This window comes from Pholcus phalangioides, unplaced genomic scaffold (genome assembly GCF_987345545.1).
Source record: "Pholcus phalangioides strain wild (caught in Gottingen) unplaced genomic scaffold, Ppha-v1.0 ptg000008l_1, whole genome shotgun sequence".
Taxonomy (NCBI): Eukaryota; Metazoa; Arthropoda; class Arachnida; order Araneae; family Pholcidae; genus Pholcus; species Pholcus phalangioides.
The window spans coordinates 49899874-49909294 of record NW_028301601.1 but is presented as its reverse complement, the minus strand read 5'-3'; the positions used below and the strand labels follow the sequence as shown (position 1 = coordinate 49909294).

Genomic DNA, 9421 nt, shown 5'->3' with positions numbered 1-9421 from the left:
GCATGCACCGCGAAAATCCCCAAGAGGATATGTAAATACGGTATTTTTCCTCCTCTTTCTTTACTGTTCTTTTCTACTAGGGAAAACAGTCATCAAGCCAGTGCCTGAACTCTCAGTGATACCGCAATATTGAATATGCAAACCGGGCTAATATGACTTGAACATGAAACGCCCCCCTCATACTTCTGAACGCCCCCTCAATATGACTTGAACATGAAACGCCGCCCTCATACTTCTGAACGCCCCCTCAATACGACTTGAACAAAAAACGCCCCCCCTCAGACTTCTCAGCGCCCACGTTGGGAACCACTGGTTTAACAGTTGTTGTTTGTATGTTGTAAAATAACGTTAGTGAAACTCGTAGTGTCTAGCCATACTTCTCGTTATCATGGTAAGTCGTAAGACAAATCAAATTCGAGTATCATATACGTCGATTAAATTTGTCGTAGTGTAACGGAACTTTTTAAACTTGCACGTGGCTCCGGCGTGGACTTATTCGTGTGAATAAACAGCCTTGATGAGGCTCGAGCTCCCGTGGAAAAGATTCGACTTTCTGATCTTTCCTATTTTCTCTTCTTTTTTTCTATTTCGGCCACCAGGATAGGCCAATCTTAATTTCTAAACTTTCTCAATATCCTAATTCACTGAATTCTTTCAAGCGCCATACTATATGGCACATCAGTAAAGGTAAGTTGTGGCTTACAATCTTACAGGCGTAAACATGAAGGTCTGTCCCATCCGTCTGCCCGCTCCTGGTCAGGCCACTAGCGATTTGGAAGCCTTGAGCAAACTAGCGAAACTCGCTCTTGAACATGACGATATACGTCAGATATACCAAAAACGTCTAATGTCGTTCTTGGGACTTTACTTAGCTGACTATGACAATCGTCTTCTTCTTGTTGAGGACAAATGTAGCGTTGCTACAAATTTCAGCACCGTTATGGCACACTATGAGGATTACTTAGCTGATGAGACTAATACTTCTAACTTAGATGAACTCCTCAAGTATTCTGTTTGTTTCTTTCTCGAAATCGATGAGGCCCCCTGTAAGCACACGCTTGCATCCAAATTCAAGGCCCAGGAAAATTCCCCGGTATCATCGCCGCTCATTAGCAAGTCTTCTCTTAGAAGTGCAAAGAAGGCTAAAAAGAAACACAATAAGTCGCAGGATTCTGTCCCAAAGTTGGTTTCTCATTCTCAATCTGTCCCAGATGACGACAGTAATATCCCCTCTGCTTCCAATGAAGCCCCTTGTGAGGTGCTGTCACAAAGTGAGGATGAAGATGGGAATCGTAGAATACAACAATCGGACCAAGGCGGCAGTAGCACGGTACTACAGGATCTCATTAGCTCAGAGGATAAGGGTAATGAAGATGATATAGCTAATGAAGATATTGATCTTACCGGTTTTCAGAAGGTGACCCACACTAAGAAAAAAGACAATATCCCTCCTGTCATGTTGAATAAATGGACGGGTTGGCATGAGCACTATCCTAAGATCGTTGATATGTGCAAGCACAAACCCGAGGTTAAATCGGGTGCTAATAAGATGTCAATTAAATTCTTTCACACTGATGATTTTCGTAACTGTACAAAGCTCTTTAATGAGCTTGGTTTTGAGTATCATACTTTTCAGGTGGACGTTGAACGTCCACTAAGAGTGGTTATCAGAGGGCTTCCAGTAAACATGGAAGTTACTAGCATACAAACGGCTCTTATTAGTGAGGGTCATGATGTTGGGAAAGTAAGCCCAATGAGACACTTTAGAACCAAGAGATTCATGCCCCTGTTCATAATTGAAACGGGAAAAGGAAATAGTGGAATATATAAAATCAAGGAGTTGATGGGGCTTCCAGTCACAATTGAGAAACTTAGGGGTGGCCCTGGAAAATTAATGTGCAGAAAATGTCAGAGGTTTGGCCATTCGGCCCAGACCTGTTTTAATTCTGCAGTCTGTGGCATTTGCGCACAAAAACACAGGGTTCAAGATTGCCCCCAACACACGAACAAAGCGCATAAAAACAAGTGTTCTCGTTGTGGTCTGGAACACAGAAGCTCATTTCAAGGATGTCCGAAGTGGCCCTGGCCTAAACCTAAGACCCTCTCTTTCACTCCTTCGGGTGAAAACGCACCTCAAGTAGAAAAAGAGGTTAATCTCATAGACTTCCAAGATAAAAACAAGGAAGCAAACACTCAGCCCAGGGTAAGTTTTTCCGATGTGGCTCAGCCTAAAAAGGTGGTAAACAAAATCCACAAATTTGTGGGAGCGCTGAAGAAACGTCTTATCCCTCATACTTTGAGTAGGGAACATGCTTCAACAATGACCTCAACAACAGAGGCCCAGGACCCACTGGCCCCATCACTGATCGATGTAGAATCACAAGGGCCGTCGAAAAAGGTTGTTGAGAGGAACGAGGACACTATTGAGCATGACGCAAATGACATTGCTACTGCTCTAACAACCATCACAAATACCACCTTCCAAAAGCTTAAGGATACCACTGAAGAGAAAGATAAGCTCGCAGTTATCTGGCAGAGCTTTATAGAGGTTATCCTATTGGCCAAGAAAATCTAATTCACTTATCACTTTCTGCTTTTTGAGAATATCAAACACTAATACGATAGCAATTAGTAACACCCCTTTTACAACGGCTCCTAAGCCTTTTAGAATCATCAGCTGGAATGCTGACGGAATCCACAATAACCGCCATGAATTGCGTGAAACTATTGATGAATTTGACCCGGATGCGGTTCTCATACAAGAATCGTGGCTTTCACCGGCACGCAACTTCAAAGTCCATACATATGAATGCCATAGGCTTGACCGCCCCAACCTACCTGGAGGGGGTGTCCTTATTCTTATCAAGAGGAATTTTCATATTGAGACAGTTGATCTTCCTACATCCACAACTTATGAGGCCATCGCTATTAGGGTACATCACCCAAATCAACAACCGATGGTAATCTGTTCCTTCTACAAGCCACCACGATATCGACTCGATATCACCTTAGTAAAAGCGATATTTAGAAGTAACGGTAATAAGCCCATATTTGTAGCTGGTGATTTCAACTCTAAAAGTAAACTTTTCAATAGCAACACAACAAATCAGGATGGTAGGATGCTCGCAAATTTTTGTCATTCAAATATGATTGATGTTCATGCGCCGCAATCATCTACACATTACCCCTACAACCTTCAGCATAGGCCAGACGTACTTGACTTTGGTTTGACAAAAAACCTTCTACACGGAGTCACCATTGAGGTACTCAGTGCTCTCGGATCTGACCATAATCCGGTACTATTCGAGATTGACAGTGGTATCACTTATGAAATTCCATACATGCTTCGTACAGATTGGACCAACGTCCGTACAACATTGGAAAATGAATCGGTCATTGAGATCAATAGTTTGACAAAAGAGAGCATTGATATAGCAGCAGAAAAAATTACTGAGGTAATTCAAAATGCCGTAAATAATTCGACAAGGCGTATTAAGCCTTTTAAAAATTATGGCATCCCTGAGGAATTGAAGTGTAAAATTAACTTCAAAAATCAACTCCGAAGACGAGTACAGCGTACGAGAGATCCCAATCTCCGTAACATGCTGAACCGTATATCCAGAGAAATAAGAAACAGCCTCAAGGAATATCACTCTCAGAAGTGGAATGATTTTCTTGATGAGGCTGATGTATCGGATGGGTCTCTCTGGAAATTAATTAGAATTTGTAAGCCCAGAGCCATCAACATCAACAGAATACATGGTACAAATGGTCTTGTATACACTGATGAAGAGATAGCGGAGTCATTCGCTAATACATATGAAGACCAGTTTTCACCAAATAGTAACCAACCGCCTATTGTAGAAACACACTTTGAACAGGTGGTTAACAACTTTCTACAAAACAACCAGCCACATAACATCGTAACGGCTGCTCCCACTGATCGTGAGGAGATCCTCGAGATAATTAAAGGACTTAAAGAAAAAAAGGCCCCTGGGTTTGATAATATTACTAACACAGCTTTGAAGATACTTCCATATAATATTATCGCCACATTAGTAAACATCTTTAATGGTATGTTAAAAATTTGTCATTTTCCGTATAGCTGGAAACATGCCATTATTAAAGTCATTCCAAAAACTAGGGAGATAAGTCTATTTGCGAATGATTTTCGCCCGATCAGCTTGCTTCCGGGATTGTCCAAGATTTTTGAACGAGTTTTTAAGGCGAGATTATCTTTGTATCTCGAGGGTAACAGCTTTATCCGAGATGAACAACATGCCTTTCGTAGCGGACATTCTTGTGTAACACAACTGGTCCGTGTTGTGGAGTACATACAGGATGCTTTCATCCACAAGGATTATGTAGCATGTTTTGATTCAGACATACAGAAGGCCTTCGATAAGGTTAAGCACTCAACACTGATTGCCATTATGATACTTAGAAGGTTTCCTTCCCACTTTATACATATGGTTCACAGCTACCTCAGGGATAGGACATTTCAGGTCCGTATCAAAAACGCCCTCTCCACCAGACGTCCACTAAAGGCATCTATTTGTCAAGGGTCGGTAATTGGCCCAATACTCTTCAATATTTTTATTAACGATTTTCCTGCTCCACAAAGAGGAATTTTAGCTTCTTATGCTGACGACTCGAAAATCCTTATGGCATCTAGGGACCCTCAGCAAGCTCTGAGGAACTTGCAAGAAATGGTCCGAAGGGTCGAGATCTGGTGTCAGCTACATGCAGTGGTCTTAAACGAGGGTAAATGCAACTTTATATGGTTTGCAAGGAGACAGACAACTCCCTCCGAACACCACTATCACAGTGGGGCAGACCATATTACAACCCAAGTCTCAGACAAAATATCTTGGTGTTATTTTGGATAAAAAGCTCAGTTTCAAAGCTCACATTCATGAGGCAAAAGTTCGAGCCGCTAAGGCTGCAGGACTTCTAAACAGAGTCTGTTACACACGCTCTGCACTTAGCCTCAAAAACAAAACCATTATGTACAAGTCAGTCATTAGACCAATTATGTGCTATGCAGCACCATGCTTTTCCACAGCGAAACCCTCTGTCATCAAACAATTACAAGTGCAGCAAAATAAAATACTTCGGCGATATACCGGGGCACAATGGTATATCAGAAATCTTGACATAATGAAGGATTTGAACATTGAAACCATACATGACTACTTAGTCAAACTATGTAGAGGATATTTCGATAGAGCTGAAACATCAGAATATCAGCACATAAGAGACATCTCGCCTTATCCTGCGGTAGAGGTGTTGAGGTTTCTTCGACCTAAGAACATACTGGCCTGATATGGCCCAATGAATTGGTTTAGTTTTGTAAAAAGTGTAAATAGTTCTAATTCTCTCTTCATTGATTGGAAGCATAGTGTTGCATATATACTGAACGCCTACCAATATTTATCGCATTTAATCTTGTATCCACGTGTAATCATATATATTGTATTCACGCCATTTATTAGAATGAACATATATATACTCTTTTGTAACCATTAGGTGCAGTATTCCACTTTTTTGTCAATTATTTGCTGAGATAATTGACTGATTTTGTAATTGTGTATAAAATGCGTTCTTGAATTTTGATACTTCACCTCCTTCGGACATAGCTCTACAAATTTCAAATTTCTGTGATAAGTAAGCCACAACTTACCGAATTCATTTTTTCTAATATGATCTGAATTAATTTGACGTATACTGACTCTCTGAGTACAGCATGGGCTGTAAATTTTATTATCTTTTATTGACACGCCTCTTATACACTTACACTCACACACTCAATTATCACATACAAACAGCTTTTTAACTTCTTCATCCAGCTCGTACGGAGCAGCATCAAACAGGGAAGCTTATGGGAGTCTTAAAGACTCGGTACGCCCTGAGAAAATGTATCTACCTCAGTCAGTCAGCCATACTTCTGTTTCTATGAGTAAGGGAAATCATTCAAGTATTACGTCAGCATCGGGGGGGGGGGGTTTCGGATTTGCTGACTTTTGATTCAAACACCAAACATGCCCGACTTTTGATGACGGAGGGGGGGAGGGGTTGGAAGGTTGCTTACATCATCAACCACCCCTTTTTGAAGATATGAAATATTCTAGGCTGCTGACAAGGGGGGGGGGGGTCATAAATGGCTGAAAATCTGCTTACGTAATACTTGAATGGTCCCTAAAATAAAAGTTATATTACACAATCAACAATTTGAAATATTTGAAATTTTACTTAGTCATTTTACAACACGCAAATAACAGTCAAAATTTTAAGGCAAATTTGATAGTTTAATAAATATTATTGCTTGTAAAATAATTTTCAATATTCTACCGCATTGCATTTTTTCATGCAGTACAGTATTATAATGGTTTTACTTCATAGGTGGCAGCAAAAGTTCCAGTTCAAATATAAATATTTCTCATAAATTCCCCTTCAGACACATAACATGGCCCCGCACAACGAATCATGGGCTAGAGTTCAGTGAGCTTTCCTTCTTGTGAGAGTTTATGCACGCATGGGCCATCAAAGTGATGTTCTGGGGCCTCATACTTGGCTGGAAGTATGTGAAATAGTTAATTAACCATTTAAGGGGTTTTTAGAAAATTTTCTTGATCCTTTCTTTCTTTCAAACCGAGCACTACTCAGGTTTATCGCGATGGGTAATTTATTAATTTATTACGTAGTGAGTTGTACCGGAAGTGTATGTACCCAACAGTCTGAATGCGTATTTAGTGACGTGTCTGATTTTTCAGTGCTGCCATCTATGTTTCAGAAGTGAAGTGTGATGATTGAATATTTGTAGCGTTTGTAGGCCTGTTGCTGTGTGGCGAGAATTTTTAACTGGGAGATCGGCTCGCATTCGCGCCTCGCACTTGGGAAACACAAGAAACCACCTTCAGCCGAAGTTCGAACCCGGGTCTTCGCGATGCAAGTCTGTCACTATGACCACTCGACCACCACAGCGGCGACTTGGGGGTCTGGTCCCCCCTCTGAAATGTGAGAAAATGACCGGCAAAAGGGAAAAAAAGATAGCGAAATCTATTTTCATTCACTTTGGTCCCTCCCTCCCGAAAGAAATTTCTGGGTACGGGCCTGCTTACGATACAACGTACTTCACTCATTACGAAGCCAGATGCATATTTACACGGAAGGGGCTTAGTGGGCTATACCTCAGGGCCGCAACTTCGAAAGGGTGGTATATGTGGGAATGGTGAAGAAAATGATTAGAATGTGAGAAGAGTGGTAAAAATTTTACAGCACACAAGCAGTGAAACCATACATCTGCTTTTGCCTAGAGACCCCAAAGCAGAATATGCCGAAATGTGCGACAGAAATGTGCGCGCAGAACAACCAGTGCTGTTGCAGAACAATCTGGAAGAATTTTTAGAAAAGTGTAGAAAAACGCTATTATGTATATTCAAATTTTTACCGCAGAACATTTTTAGTCAGCTGAGGGCTCGTTGCAGAACATCGCAAAACATTCTGCTTTGTGGCCTAGACAGCGCGAGAAACTACGCCAGTGAGTGATCAAACGAGTGGCTTATGATGTAAGCATGTGAATGTCCAAAAGAATGACTTACAGAGGAAGGGATCGGGTCAGTGAGTGACCAAAACCATGTGCAAATATGTGAATAATCAAAGAGTGAGGGACCTAGACATCAAGTGACCGACCAAGAGAGTGACGGGTGTATTTACAGGGACAGGGGGCAAGCGGGTTATAGCACAGGGCTGTGTAAATTTGAGGAATGTGTAGTCACGAGAATTTGATAAAAATGGAAGGGGGCGAAGAAACCGTGGCCAACCCAAAAGGGTGAGGCTGGAAGAGAGTCCGGGCGATTCTTATCATTTGTTAGTTTTTCACGCTATAAATTAACTATAAAGGAGCCCATGAAAAGTCTGGGGGGCCATGGGCAAAACCATAAATCCGTCTTTGTGTGAAGCAATATCAAGACCAGCGCCGCAACTAGTTGGCCGGAGCAACCACACATTTTGATGTCCTTTTGCAATGTTGGGGAGGTAAAATAATGGGTGAAATTTGCGTCTCCGATCAAGACTGTTATGAGTGGGGGAAAGAAAATTTGATTGTAAGCTCAGTAAAGTGCGCCCGTCTTTTGTGAGTTTTTTTTACTTAAATTATAATAATAACGTGGTCTTCACGTATTCCCAAGGGATCAGCATGATCCGTCCAGGGAATTTGTTAGTGTTAGTAGACATCCATGCCCGAACCAACACCTTCTAGAGCAAGAAGCCTTCGCTCGCGATTTTTCGATGCTGTGACGTCATCACACTCCGTCTTAAAACTCCGGCCTGTTTTTTCCCCGTCGATAGCTTTTCTTCCCTCTTCCCTCACCGCCATATTGACAAGTGACAACAGTAAGCACTCACGTGCACGCAGTTTTTTAGTGATAAATTTCTATTTTAAACATTTATTTTATTAATTTATGGGCAAGGTAATAAACAATACTGTTGCACAAGCCCTTTAAAAAGAATAAGTTGGAGAAAACAACAGCTAATCCGGCCACCAGCGAGCTTCGTGGAAGGAAGTATAGGCCTATCTGTACAGCTGCATATAAAATCACACAGGTTAGTTCATTTTTTACTATTACATGAAATGCATTGATGAATATTCTTTAATATTATTGTTGCAAACATAGTTAATTTCATAATCCCAATTTTCATAAACTCAGTGCTTTACATAGGGATAGGGCTTTATTAAGTTAATTGATAATTGGCACTGTGCTATTTGAATCTTTTTTTTTTTTTATGTTATCCTTAAACGTAAGAAGTTTTTGAAGAATAAACAGTTGGAGGGAATTTAGAATAATTACAGAAAATATATTTCATTTGCCGCCACCTCACATCCAGGAGCCGGGGTTCTATAAAATTTTTAGTGGATCCCACTCTAATATTTCTCATTGGAGCCTTTGTGATGGAACTTCAAATAATTACGTGATAGGAAATATTTTATTTCATGCCCCCTCCTGAAACTGGGTCCCTTGGTAAGATCTGCTAGGGTCAAAGCAATGAAAATTCTAAATTTTTTTTAATGTTATAATTTCAGCTAAATTTCACAAATTTTGTAAAAATTCAAACGTCCAATGATGCTTTTATTTCATGTCAATAGGTGTGTATGACTTGGACAGTATCATGGGATGAGACCAGAATCATGTGAATTTGCTGAGCGCCCAAGAAGAGTGAGGACTGGATAGACCAGAGAATCAAAGTTTTCCCACTGGCCAGCTCCATAAGGGCTGACTGTGGGACTACAGACGGGCCCAGATAGGCCTATGAAGAAGGGGAGATGTGTTTTGTGCAAGTGTATGGATGTGTGTGAAAGAGAAAAGTTGATAATTTCGGGATAAATGGGCCTGTTCGGTCATTGCTAATGAAAATTTTAGCC

General features: G+C 40.9%; 1 long non-coding RNA gene across 1 annotated transcript; it reads left to right on the top strand.

The window, feature by feature from the left end:
* The first annotated feature begins 8364 nt into the window (after nucleotides 1-8364).
* On the top strand, nucleotides 8365-9421 carry LOC149084448 (uncharacterized). The gene is made up of 2 exons (XR_016192977.1): nucleotides 8365-8604; nucleotides 9146-9421. It is a non-coding gene; the product is annotated as an uncharacterized LOC149084448 (long non-coding RNA).